Source organism: Eupeodes corollae, chromosome 1 (assembly GCF_945859685.1).
Source record: "Eupeodes corollae chromosome 1, idEupCoro1.1, whole genome shotgun sequence".
Lineage (NCBI taxonomy): Eukaryota > Metazoa > Arthropoda > Insecta > Diptera > Syrphidae > Eupeodes > Eupeodes corollae.
Genome location: NC_079147.1, coordinates 269,042,581 through 269,057,099, shown reverse-complemented (window position 1 = coordinate 269,057,099; position 14,519 = coordinate 269,042,581). Strand labels below are relative to the sequence as shown.

At 30.0% G+C, this 14,519-nt stretch overlaps 1 non-coding gene across 1 annotated transcript; it reads right to left on the bottom strand.

Annotated features, from left to right (window-relative positions):
- Window positions 1–217: 217 nt before the first annotated feature.
- Trnas-aga (transfer RNA serine (anticodon AGA)) lies at window positions 218–299 on the bottom strand. Its single transcript has one exon. It is a non-coding gene; the product is annotated as a tRNA-Ser (tRNA).
- Window positions 300–14,519: the final 14,220 nt, after the last annotated feature.

The following is a 14,519-nucleotide window of genomic DNA, read 5'->3' as shown; positions in this document are numbered from 1 at the left end:
TACGCACTTTTTTCTTGACCGATTTTCAAAAATGTCGTTAAGAAAACAAAAATGTCATCATTTGAAGGTAGGGCTAAAGGCTGAAATTGGAATTAAAGTACATAATTGTGTATAAACACTAGACGAATGGAAAAGTCAACTTTAAAATCCATACGAATCGTTAAAAAAAATATGGTGGACAAAATAAGAAAATAAATAAATGCAAAAAGAATCACTTCGCAGTCGGTAGGATTCGAACCTACGCTCCCAGAGGGAATCTGATTTCTAGTCAGACGCCTTAACCGCTCGGCCACGACTGCTTGATAAATTTCAAACAGCAAAGTGAGATTTTGTAGTAGTAACAAAAACCATAATATTGTTGTTTTTATAACTATGTATATACATTTTTATCAACAAATGCAACTATTTTCTTCATTGCAGTTTTCTTTTTTTCTATACTAAGCTTTAAACTCTTTCAGGATGATACTAAAGGTCAGTCTTTTTTAACCTAAAGCACAAACTCATAACCGTGAAACAATTAAATTTTCTATCTTTGTTTTTATTTTAAGAAAATGAACATAAATATACAACGATCCCTGAAAAAATAAGCTATTAAATGTTTTAAAATTTAAAGACCAAGTGCCTGTAATAGAAATAGTTTGAATAATTAGAGAATAAATACATACCTCTTATGTTTCTTAATTGCTTAATTCAATTAAGCATAAAATCAAAATTGTGTTTGCTTTGTTGTTAGTTGATATTAAATTGTTCTGTTAAATTATTTTAACACGATTAAATTAAACATTTAATTCATCAATAAACCAATTTTATTTTTAAACAATGTTAAGTAATTTGTGATTATTGAATGATTAAACTATTCTGTCTAGATTTTCTACTATGAATTTTTATTTCAATGTCACTCGTTTGAAGGTCAGATGTAAAATATTTATTCACCATTTTTAAATTCAAACTTTCTTAGAACACAATTTAATTCTCACATGACGATAAAAACACTGATGATGACGTTAGTATGATGAAATTCAAGTGAAATATGCGTTTTTGCTACACTCAGGATTTCAATTTCATACTTTGTCCTTACACGATATTATTGCAAATGAAGTCCTTCTAATTCACACCAATAACCAACCCTATATTTATTTTTATTTTTTTGTCCTTTGATAAAGACTTTGTATATGAAGACTGGTTTTCATATACAAAGGTAAAGAGTATTTTCTTATATTTGGGAAATTTAAATTTAAAAATAGTGGTACGAAAATTGAAATTTAGAACATTTTAGGTGGTTGTATTAGATTTTCAAATGGAATTATTGTAGGGAAATTCCTATTGGATTGTTGTCTTAGAAAACCCGTTATTATTTAGTTGTAATGTACTGAGTAAAATGTGAATAGATGTCGCTCCATTCAGATAGAAGAAAACACTCGCGCTCGTAAAACAAATGTCAATCGATAAACTACTATGCTACTATGTACACATTTACAAAATCCTAAAAATCTTTAAAAATTCAAACTAAAATTGTAATTTAAAAAAACCGCAAATTTGTTCAAAAGCCATCGAATTCAAAATGTGTTAAAATATTATCTTAAAGTTGAAACGATAGAAAAACTCTTTTGAAAGTGTCACAGTATTCCTTTCTTTTTTTTTAAGCACGATTTTTATTTTAACAAATAAGTGAACAAATTTCAGTTAAGCAGATGTAAATATTCAATAAGACGAAGATCTAAAGCTAGACACAACTGTATTGATTTATTGAAGTTAATTGGATATATTAAGAACTTCAAAGATTTAAAATTAATGTTTTATTTAAAATATCTTTCAGGTTCCGGGTTTTTAACTGAAAAGAATGACTTTTTACTTCATCTCAGCTAAGAACGGAAATGTTAATTGAGAGGGTTTAAAAACTATATAAGTCGGAGATTTAAGGTTTGCCACAATATTACCCGTGTTTTGTTGGTAAATCTATCAATAGTATAGTAGGATTTTACACGAATAACAAAAACAATATCCCATATGGATGGTCTTTTGACATTTTTAAGAGTCTCGAATGGATCTTTATGTGATTTCGTTCTCAAATGTTGGTACGATTAATAATGTATTTGTATCTCAATGGCAGTGTTCGTTGAGTAATAGTGCATTTGGAATCATGTGTTTTCCATTGGGGAAAAAACTAAATCTGTTACTTCTTATATGATTTAGTTTTGTTAATGAAAATAAACTAACTGGGCTTATTTTGCAAGAGAAAACAATAGAAAAGTTTTGAGTTTTGCTACATTTCCACCAAAACCCAGTTTAGATTAAATAAATCTTTTTGGTGTTTCCATCGCACAAGAAGATTCAAAGTTTGACAGCACTTTTTAAAATGTAAGTGGGGTTTCGATGTTTCTTATAAAGTGCAAGTGAGATAGTCTGATTCGTGTTAAACAATGAAGAACTGAATAGTTCAGCACCATATAAGAATATGATACTCCATGAGCTTTTTTTTAATTTGGTTGACACAAACTTATATCTTTTGAATACGAACATGCAAATAAACAGACCATAATGCATTATCTGTAAAACCAACTCCTCCACATTGGTTTTTCTTCAGGAATTTTGACTCGACTCCGATCCTCGACCGGAATCAAGCTCATTTCAACTCGATTCAGGTATATATAGAATTGAGACGAGCTTTAAGCTTGTGTCATCACCACATGTTAATGTAGCAGTCTACGAACAAACCTCCTCCTTGAAGCTATTGTTAAATTAATTCTTTGTATAAAATCTCAATCTTAGATATTTCTTAACATTTCTTCTTGAAAATTGTCCATTTTATTATTATTCTGACAGATCTTCTTTCAGTTGTACCTTTTAAATACAAAAATCTAGCTACTGACTATGCGTTTTCTTAGGAATTTTCTGCAATACTATTTATAGAATGCCAAAAAAAAACAGTATTATTTTTGTTTTGAAGTTTTTAACAATGAAATGAAAGCGTTCAGAAAAGTGTTTATGTTCGCTGTAATTGCTTACTCTCAAGTAAGTTTTTTTTTTAAATAAAAATTTAAAATTATTAAAAATATGTTTCAGGTGTTAAAGGATTTATTACTCTAACTAAATAGTTTCGCTGAAGTTTATAGTTTTAAAAGTAATTGCTCAACAAGTACTCGTTGATGAAAAATTGTTTAAAAAAGAGGGTTTTTCTCTTTAGCGAGTTTTTTATGTTTTTCTTGTATGAAAAATATTAAAATATTCAATGGAAACAAGAGCAGACACAGACTTTAAATCAAGAGTGGGGGGGGTCACACACTTTACAAAAAGATAAGTTTTCGAGCACTGCTTAAAAATGTTCTTTAATGTTCTGTAAAGTAGGCTCACAAAATTTAAACAACATAATGTGTATCTTACAACTCAATGTCCAACAATATATGGCCTAACAGAAATTTTAGAAATTAAGTTTTAATTTAAGTAGGTGCAAAAAAACAGAAATTGAGAAAGTTTACGTGAAAAATGTGATCTTTTTTCGTAGGAAAATAGAACAGAATCTAATATGAAGAACCGTATGGCTTTCTTTCACATATTTTTTTTCAGAATCTCGGCAATCTATTATTACTATTGCTATAAATCTAAAAAAAAAAAAAATAAATTGGGTGGCGCGACAGTCCGTTGAGAACCAAGGCCTAGTGACTTACAACTCTCAACCATTCCTGTGTGCGAGTAATGTTGTCAGGAATGGAGGGGACCTACAGTTTATATGCCGACTCCGAACGGCTAATTTTGAGAAAGCACTTTTTTCATGACAATAGTTACTCTTTTAGAATTTGTCAATTCCTCGCAAGAGGCAGTACCCGTGAAAAGACTTTAGATGGCATAGGCAGGGATCGAACCCAAGACCTCTAGCATGACAGTCCAACGCACTAACCATCTGCTATAAATCTGCTTACTCGTAAATTAGAACTGATGCTAGAAGACAAATTCTAAAAAATGATTGTTTTGCGTGAACCTTTTGAAAATATTTTTAACCTAAAATTAGTCGATAAAACTTGAATTTAAGGCAAAAGAAATGAAGGTAAACAAATATCAAAATCACTTTTCACTTCAGTTTTCGAGATATTCAAAGGATCTTATGAAAATAATTTAAAGCATTACCAAGGTTTTTTTAAATAATCTGAAGACAAAGACCTTAGTTGTTTTTGACAGCAAACTGCTTTTTGGTAAATATCGTTAAATAATTAACAAATCTTAAGATGAAATCTTTACTTATACAACTTAAATATATGAATTCAATCGCATTTTTGAAAATGCCGATATACCAGGAAGTTTTTTGAAATCAAGGTGATTATAATGACCCGACAAACTATAGTGGAATATCTTTTTAAAATACTTCAACCAAGCTTTTTGGTGCAGTGATTTTTAACAGATTTATTTAATGGGTAGATAAGGAGAAAATCATTCATGAATTTTCAGCGGGCTTCAGAAAGAACTATTCCACAATCGACCAAATATTTACGCTAACTAACATCGTTGAAATCTACAAGAGGAACCACAAAAGGCTTTACGCATTTTTTATAGATTTTCAAGCAGCATTTGACTCTGTTTCTAGAGAGTCGCTTTTCTATAAACTATATGGATATAAAATATTGACAAAAGTAATAAACGTTTTGCGAGCAATGTATACAAATAATATAGCTTCCGTTTGGGATGGAAACTTCGTGTGCGATGGTTTTGAGACTACAGTGGGTGTGAAGCAAGGTTGTGTATTGAGCACATTACTCTTTATACTATATATAAACGGCATAACGAAGATAGTAAGAGGTGGGATTGAGATAGACCGAACAAGTAATCCAACGCGTTTTTCTTGCAGATACTGTAGAATGTATGCAGCTTATGATAAACCGGCTTGATGGGTGGAAAAGGGACTTTGCAAGATAAACCCATTGAAATTGTTCGTAAATATAAGTACCTTGGAGTTCTAACACCCCTTATGTTAGCTTAAACAAACATCTTAAAAGCAAGTTATCTGAGGCTAAACGCGCGATCTGTTCGGTTTGGGGCAAATGCATAAGTAATAGACATGTAAGTCACAGTGCTAAGCAGCAGCTATTCCAACCGACAGTATCCACAATTCTTTTATATGAGGATACTGTTCATTTGAAGCAGTTGAAAAATGTCTGCGCTACTTTCTTAAGCGAATATTTAGATTAATAAGTAGTAACCCCCAACTTCATGCTACATTTGGAAACGGGAACGGATCCTATGATTTTAAACACATTAAAAATGAATTTCAACTACATGGTAAAATTGATTGCGATGGAGGAAAAGAGGTTACCTTAAAAAGTCCTTAAGCATATTATAAGAACAAAAGGAAATCTAATGCAAGAATGGGAGCGTCTAGCTTCTGAATGTAGAGTAGCCCTTGACATTACGCCAGATCTTAATTCTGAATCTCTAAGAAGACAGTTTAATAACTTATTAGAAAAAACTATCAACACTGTATATCAAAAATATGTTAATGAAGCCAAAGCTTCCCAATACAGGGTGTACCATAGCAAACTTAAATACACTCTTTTAGAACAAACATATCTTTTAAACTGCTATACAACTGATAAAATAAGCACTACTCTTAAAATAAGTAAGCGCACTTCACTACAAAAGACGCATAATTGAGGGTGACTTCTAATCCATAAGTATAAATTAAAATAATATAAATATTAATCATAGACTTAACATTTTATTTAAATCAATGCCAATATGGTAGACGGCCTTGGGCCAGTCCAAAATAGACTTAGAAAACTAAAATTGCTTGTAACTTTTATAATGAAATAAAGTGGATATTACTACTTACTACTACTACAACTCAACTGTATAAGCTTTATGGCTCATATGACTTCCCCTAGACCTTCCTCTTTTCAAAAGTTGATGAATTTGTGCTACACGATTTTAATAGGGCTAAATTTTCGATTCATATTATGTTCTTGGTCCAGTAAAATACATATTTTATAAATTAAAATTAAAAAATACAATCTGCAAGGGGGATCTTGACTCGTACTCCTCCCGCCTTGAATCCGCCATTGAATGGAACAACATCGTTTCGAATTCAAAATCCTTACTTTGTAGTTCAAGTGCAAGGAACTAATGTTTTCGACGAGTTTATCGTTCATCTAGTAGGAACACGTAGCTACCAAATGTTAAACTGTTGCAAGGGGGTAATAAAAGGAAAAATAGAAAATGGCTGAGTTCATAATTGTAAAATATTGTCAACAAAAATTACAAGTTTGATAAACTTTTACTAGGTATAGTATTGCAGTATAACTACAATATAATGAACACAATTGATGCGAAGCTTCTACAGAAATATTACTAGTGTTATACATTCGTAGTCTTGTTGTATCTTTAAAATTATGAACATAGCCTATATAAGTTGTACAAAATGTTATGCAGCATATTTTTTGTTGTCGTGCAAAAAATGTCAGACACGATTCTCACTAAACCTGCTTCACCGGATCATGAAACGTTACCCCTTTTTATGAAAAAGCTTGTTAGCCTCTTGCATAATTTTGTGCAATTCGCAACATATTGGATTTAATCCAATGAAATTTTAAATCAGTTTTAAAATTAAATTTGGTCTGAAATTTCTTGGCCTTTCAAGAACCCTGTTTTTTTAAGACAATTTTCGTGTGTGTGATCGTACTTTAGAATACATTTTTTGTATGCTTTACTGGAAAACAGGTAAAAATATTGACTTTAAATAAATAATTCTCATAACATTTGGTAAATAATTTCTTTAAAAAAATAAAAACCTTCCAAAAATGTTATGTAGGGCTTCATTAGTTTGACTTTTAAACAGAAAACGGCTTAAACTTCAATTATTGATCAAAGATCTTTTAATGACAATTTGGTTTATTACAAAAAAAATTCTACTTGCAAAGGCGCACAAGTGACCCTTATATTCAAAAAAACGTGTTTATGAGGTAAAACAATACCTTTCTATCTGCTTCCAGGAAGCTACGAAGGTTGATATCTGTAAACTTACGATATGCCTTCTAACTTTAAAAAAATGACTTGCCCTATATTTCAAGTATACATCAAAGAGAACGATTTATCCATAGTTTAAATATGTAAAGTGAACAAACGATCATGGTAGATTCTTTTACGCCATCCCCTAATCATAACATTCATGAGAATTTTTTAAGAAAGATCCTCGACGAACGTAACAAGGTATATAGGTAATTTTTTTTCTTAAATGAATTTTATAGTGTGTTTGATCTTATAACGGCATCTTACGATCATATTCACATAAGGGTGCTTTCCCGGCCTAAGACAACATACAATTTCGTATACCTAAAACCTACATCTGGAGTTTAAGGGAAAAAATAAAAAACAACCGTATCTTATTAATACAGACTTTTTTTTTATTATTTTTTTCGATCTTTTTAAAAAAATGTTTTATCAATTTTCAATCAAATTGTCATATTTCAAAATGTTCTAATTCACTTATGTATGAATGTACCTTCTTCTATCTAATAAAACTACTGAGTCACGAAATTTAAGGCAAAATATTTTGCAGCCCATCATATATTATATATATATTGAAATAGGGTGCGGTGCTGGCTCATCAGCTCATTGCCGATCAACCCCTCTTTATAACTACGAATCATTTATAATTTCTTTTTTTGAGGGAAAAAATGTTGTTTTTTTTAGCAAAAATATAAAAAAGGGCACAACTGTAATGTTTGCAACTCTCTCCTTCAATTACTTACGGTTATGTGATTTAGTTGAATACGAATCGATGGTTTAGTGACCCTTATATTATTGAAATTGATTTTTGTTGGTATCCTTTGTCTCACTATAGGAAGGTACCTTACCTACATATATATGAATAAATAGTTAGGTGTACGCATCTTTTTTTAAATTCTTTTGTAACCTAATGTTTATTGCATGTTTTTGAGGGTTCTTATTATACTTAAAGAGAAGGATAGATTAGGGTTTGGACTTTGGAGTCGTTATTTTTAAAACATCAGCGGGTTAATATTTTTTAAAATTTTGTTTTAAACTGACAGCTCTTCACTTATTTTACATTTTAAAGTTCGATATATTTTTCTTAACTGGAGTTATTAAGGAAGTTGAACAGAATTAGTAGTACACTCCGCTTCAACCGAATACGCACACATATTTTTGAATTTTTTTTTATTTACAAATATTGACGGTTTTTGTGATGCCGATGCCAACCTTAAGGGTTTTTCTACTAGAAAAAATTGAATATTTGTTTGAGTCAACTGAATAGGTACAAAAATTAAAATTGTTATTGGAGTGGAATTAAATAAGTTTCCTACAACCTTTTAAATCAAAAAGTTGTAGGATTAAAAGGATGCTAGGGCGGACTGCAGCCCCGGGCCCCGCGGAAACAAGGGCCCCATCCCATTAAGAAATTTAAACCGTAAAACCGCGATATTCAAACTGTACAATCTAATAAACCCCAAAAATAAAAACCAAAATTAGTTGACCCAACAAACGTTAAACCCATATAGCCCAACTCACCATTAATCCCATAAACTTACTCTGGATTGCATGCTCGTTTAAAAAAAGAAAGAAAGTTGGCGAATGTAACGTGAATGATAATATTCATTACGCGAATTTTTTTTTAATCTTTTACAAACGTTGTTCAACTTTTTTAGTTTATCTAAGTACACATAGATGGAATGTATTGCAAAAAGAAAGTGGAATAGTTCCGAGTTTGTCCATAACTCGATGGTCGAAAAGAGCAGGATATTGTCTTTGATTGAATATGTATTTAAAAAATACACGAGATAATTTGTCACAAATTGAAATCGAATCGAAATCATTGAGCAAAGAAGTTACATCACTGATATCTTCAGATTTTTTTGAAATATTTTAAGTATGAGTGAAAATGAAGTAAAAATAAAAGCAACAAATTTAGTCGAAATTGATCATAAAGATTTAGAAATTAAATTAACTTACTTGAATTAACTAGAGCAGCTTATTCAAATGATGAAATTGCAGCCACAAGTGTTTTCTTTTCAAGTTGAAAAAGAAAAAAATTGAACTTATTTTAGCATTTAAAATACTTAACAGGATCTTTGAAAAAAAAAATGGCGGTTTTCCAATTGTTTATATAGCCCTTAGAATATTCGTAACAATAACTATAGCTAATTGAGAAGCAGAAAGATCACTCTCAGTCCTAAAAAGAATAAGAAATATGTACCGATCTTTAATGTTGGATGTAAAATTATCATCTTAAACTTGTTTAGCAATAGAATCCGAATTATTAAGATCGATTGAGTTTAATAATTTGATTCAAGATTTTGTAAAAATGAAATTGGGAGCAAAAATTAATTCATTCAATCTACAAATCCTAATTACTACATAATTAGTTACTTTTAATTTTAGAGTTTTTAATAATCAAAAAAAAATGGTCTGACGGTTTTGAGTTCATATTTTTTGGATTAATTACAAATTGGGTTATGTGGGTTTAACGCTTTTGGGTTTACGATTTTTTATTTGCGATTTCAAAATGAACACATTTAATTTCAAAAACGTTAAAAAGAGCCCCTAATGAATAATTAGCCTCGGGTATCAAAAATTCTTAATCTTATCGGAGGTTGGAGCACTTGGAGGGTAGCTTCTTGGATTTTCGATGTGTCAACTCCTCGGCGCATCGTCTCTGAGAGCGTGAACACCTATTTTATTAACTCTTAAAACTATTGAGACCCTTGCCTTTACACCAATTTTGCGTTTTATTTTTGCACCAGAATCACAAGAATCAGATGCACATCTTAATTTGTTTGGTTTTGCAAGCTGCTGTTCTTGTACGAATCTTTATTTTTGTAAGTAAGAATAAAAACAATAGTCCAATTTTATCAGTTCCTGCATGTCCCGTAAGGTCTTGGTGTCTTAAAAAAGACGATTTTTGATTTTTAAAGACTGCTAAGTCATGTAGATCTAATCATTGGCCTTTAAATTTTAAATCAGAAATTGAATTTCACTTCAAGCACCTAAATTGTTGATTTAAATTATCCACTACTTGAAAAGCACTCATACAAAACGACTACATTTTCGTTGTAACTATTCAGTAGACTCAAAAAAAGGAGTACGTAGTTAGCATCAAGAGGTAGCAAGAGGCAGAAAGCATTTTCGAAAATGTTTGTGCGTATTCAGTTGAACTAGAGTGTATTTTTTGTAGGATTTAATTTGTTGTCAAATGTTTATTTTGTTCTTATTTTTACAAAAAATAATAAGAATATCTTTTTTTAAAGTTTACAATTTTATTTTGAAGTCGATGTTTTTGTTTTTTCTCAAAATATTCGAATAAGATTAGATTTTCTAAAAAAATTCAAAGCGATATAAACCAATAAATATTTTATTAGATGAAAAAATCTGAATGTAAATATCGGAGTTTGCTCTTAAGATATTCAAATCTAAAATCAATTTGAACACATAAATTCAGTTCTGTTTCTGCTTTAAATTCTGTTTTAAATTCAAAAGGTAAAAGCTTCAAAATGTATTTGTATGGCTTTTCGCAAAGTGGATTTGCAAACTCTTCTTAAACAAAGTTAAGAAGGATATGAAGATACAGTTTTTAGTAACTTTACTTTTATATATACAATTAGATAAATAGTAAAATGAAATTTATTTTATTTAATACATTAATTAATGTTTTTTGACTTTTGTATAAGTGTTTTTACCAAAACCACTTTTATACTTTTTAATTTATTTATTATCCTAGGTCGATTTTTTTTTTATTTGTATTCTTTTTTATTTATTAAATATGGTTAAACATCTTAAATCAGCATAAGAAATGTAAATGCAAGAAAAATTTTGTGATGAAACATCTTAAGTTGACATGAGCGATTTTACTTTTGAAATTAATATCGAACGTAAAAACAACTTATTTTACCACAATCATTTCTACCTATTATCTAATAAATAAAATAAATTAACACAAAAGTTGATCATACTCTAGTTATGTTGTTTAACCTTGTGCAAAACCCTAGTAATTAAACTTAAGCTATTTTAGAAAAAGGGTAAAAAAGAAAAAAGATTTGTAGAGAGAATATATAAATAAAAAAGAGGCTGGAATGCGACCCACACTGATAACTTCCAATCCCATCTGTCGATTTGTCTTGCTTAAAAGTTTGTCTATATGTACTCGTATCAATTTTTACCAAATTTGCGTACAATTTTTTATGAAAATACGAACTGTTGGATTTTTATATAAACATTACTGAATATCGAAAACAATATTTTCTGTAAAATAAAATAAGTTTCAAGCCAATATTTTTAAGTTTTGAAAAGCTATTTGAACCGAAAGTAAATTTTTACCAAGTTTTAGTATTGTTTTTTTTTAGAGTTTTATTTTTTGTAAAAAAACTGTCCATTCGATTTTTTTAAAAATTTTACAAAATGTTAAAAACAATATTTCTTATAAGATAAAATTAGTTTGAAGCCAATATTCAAAATTTTTAAACAGATATTTGGGTCGAAAATCAATTTTTATCAACTTTTATACATTTTCTTTAGGCTTTTATTTTTAGTAAAAAAAAACTGTCAATTCGATTTTTCTCAGAATTTGTCTTAATGTTGAAAACAATATTTCTTATAAATAAAAAATAAGTTAGAAGCTATTACCTCAAATTTTTGGAAAGATATTTGAGTCGAAAATTATTATTTACTTTACAACTTGTTGTACAAAAGCTGTCAATTCGATTTTTTCAAAATTTTACTGAATGTTTACAACAATATTTTTTGAAAAAAAAAAGTATTTTAAATCCAATATCTCAAAGTTTTAAAAAGATATGTGATTCGAAAATCAATTTTTACCAACCTTTATACATTTTTTTTTTAGGTTTTTATTTTTTGTAAAAAAAACTGTCAATTCGATTTTTCTCAAAAGTTTTTCAGATGAAATCATATTTTAGTCGTAAAATTTTTGAGGTGACAATTTTTTTTCTTCAGTTTTTTTTTATTTATAAAAAAAACAGTTTTATGGATTTTTTTTAAAAATATACTTCTTTGATATCACGTTACAATATATTATATAAAATTTAATTAAAGTCTCTAGCGTTTTTGGTTCGTAAGATATTAGGGTTAACCAACATTTTCACCTTTTTTTTCAAACTGCTATGGTAAAAACACCACCCAGGCAATTTTCTAGAGAGCCCTTTCTGCATCTTTCTACCTTATTATCTGTATAACAAAATTTATTTGAAATCGATATCTCTTCGCGAAAGTACGGACGTACGGACCTACGGACGTACGAACGTACGTACACACGCACGCACAGACATGTTTCTAAAAATCTTTTATTTCGACTCTAGGGACCTTGAAACGTCGAGAAATGTCAAAATTTTAAATTTGACCAACCGGACCCATTACAATAACTTACTATGGGAAGTTAAAAAAGAACTATCTAAAACTAAAATTTATAGTTAACAAACGGAACACTTCGACTTTTTTTGCCGAAAAATCGTTGATGGTTTCGTTGAATTCCAGTTTTTGGAGTAAATCGCTTTGAATGCTCAGGAGAGATAGCTTCTATAGACGGTTTGTCCCATCGTGTCTATTTTTTATAATTTTCATTTTTGAAAATGAGCGCACTCCAGTGCAATTTGTTACCATCAAAACCAAATACATTCTAAATGCAATTTCGAGTTTTGGTAATGTAGCTCTGAAATTTTGATTTTCGAGAATTTGGTAGTAAAATAGTTCCGGCGATTGATCTATTCCATAGTCCTTTTGCTTTTTGTATGAGTCAATCAAAGGCACAAATAGAATAAACTCCATCCTCATCCTCATTGCCAAGACTAGGCTCTAAATCATCCAGATACACTTTCACCAATGCTTCTGCTGCAGCATGCAAATTTTCGGCAACCATCTTCTCGATGTGATTCAGGAATCCAAATCTCGAACGTACAGCTTTATAGGCATGCAATCTTTCAGTAAGAGAAATTTATAGCTGGACAATCACTGGGATTAAGGCCGATACTTTGTATTATTCCTTGGGTGACAGATTTTCATCTTGTGCTTTTCCGTAATCGAGCGGATTCAACCTCACATTTCCCGTTCTGGTGCATCATCTTATTCATCAGTATGGGATATTTTTTGGCTGCTTCCTCGTATTTATCAAAATCATTTCGTTTAGATTCCACGAATGATTTCAATGATTCTGGTGCACGCATTGTCGATTCAAGAATCATTTTCGGGTCTTGTTACATCTTGTTTGTAGCATTGAATCGATAGATATCGTTCCAAAAAATTGTAAACAAAGCGGTTTCGAGACCACTCATCTTCTGTAGAAGGTACGTTGCTTCATTCCTATTGGAAGATGTGCTGGTTAGAGCTTCTTCGATTTCCGAATAGCCTTTGACTAAGGCTTTCGTAGCTTCAGCTTGACAAGACCAACGAGTGTCACTGATTTAAGATTAATATAGGCTGTAGGTAAAGGTAAAAGACACAAAAAAAATGCATATCAAAGAAAAAGATGTTTACTTTTGTTAACTAGTTGGAGTTTGAAACAAACATTTTCCGAAGTCTCTATTGCGGGGGCCCCCCGTTTGTCGAGGCCCTGGGGCTTCCGCCCTCCTTGCCCTCCCCTGAATCCGGCCCTGAATAAAGATAAACAGCTAAAACCAATTAAGTCGACTTAAGAGCCTTTACCTTCTAAGTATAGAAACTTATTAGTAGTAGCTTTTTTTAAAGTTATAGTAGTGGAATTTTTCTTAAAATGTTAACAACAATTACATGAAAGAAAAATAGTTTGAAGTCATGTGTATTTGTTATGAAGATTTTTGATTTGAAATCAATTTGCCAATTTGCAGTAGTAGTTTTGTGTGTTTTGTTACTTTAGATAAAATAAAAAATACAAATTCGATCTCGTTGAAACATCGGACAAAATTGTATTTATTTATTTATTACTTACATAAACAAAATAAAAATAAAAATTCAATTGGATTTTTCTAAAAATTTAAATAGATGTCAAAAACGTTATTTTGTGTTGAATACAATTATTTTAGAAAAGATTAAACTTCTTTTTGTTCTTTATTATTCTTTTAGTTTGTTTTGAAATATACATTTAAATTTAATGTGAATTTTTGAAGAATATTAATATAACAATTTTCAGAACACGTTGATTTTTTATCCATTTAAAATGTCATCAAGCTATTAAATACAAAACTACATATATACATAGGTATAGACACAATTCATTGTATTATAGAAGAATCAAACAATTTGCTTGCAGGTATACAAATGAATGAAATAAAGCCTGCATACCTACCCCATTTAAGAACTTATTGTAACAATCTCTCAAGTGTGGTATATTGTGTTCATGTATACTATCAATAACAAAATCTCGCCTTCAAACAAGTACGAGCATCATCAGCATCCCTCTTAATTTATGCATACTTTAGTGTGTGCTTCCCTTATCCCATAAAATGATCAACAGCTATAAGTGCTAATGACCCTAAAGCAAACTTAATTTATGAATCATGACCTTTGTTTTAATAAAACATTATACTACCTACAACACC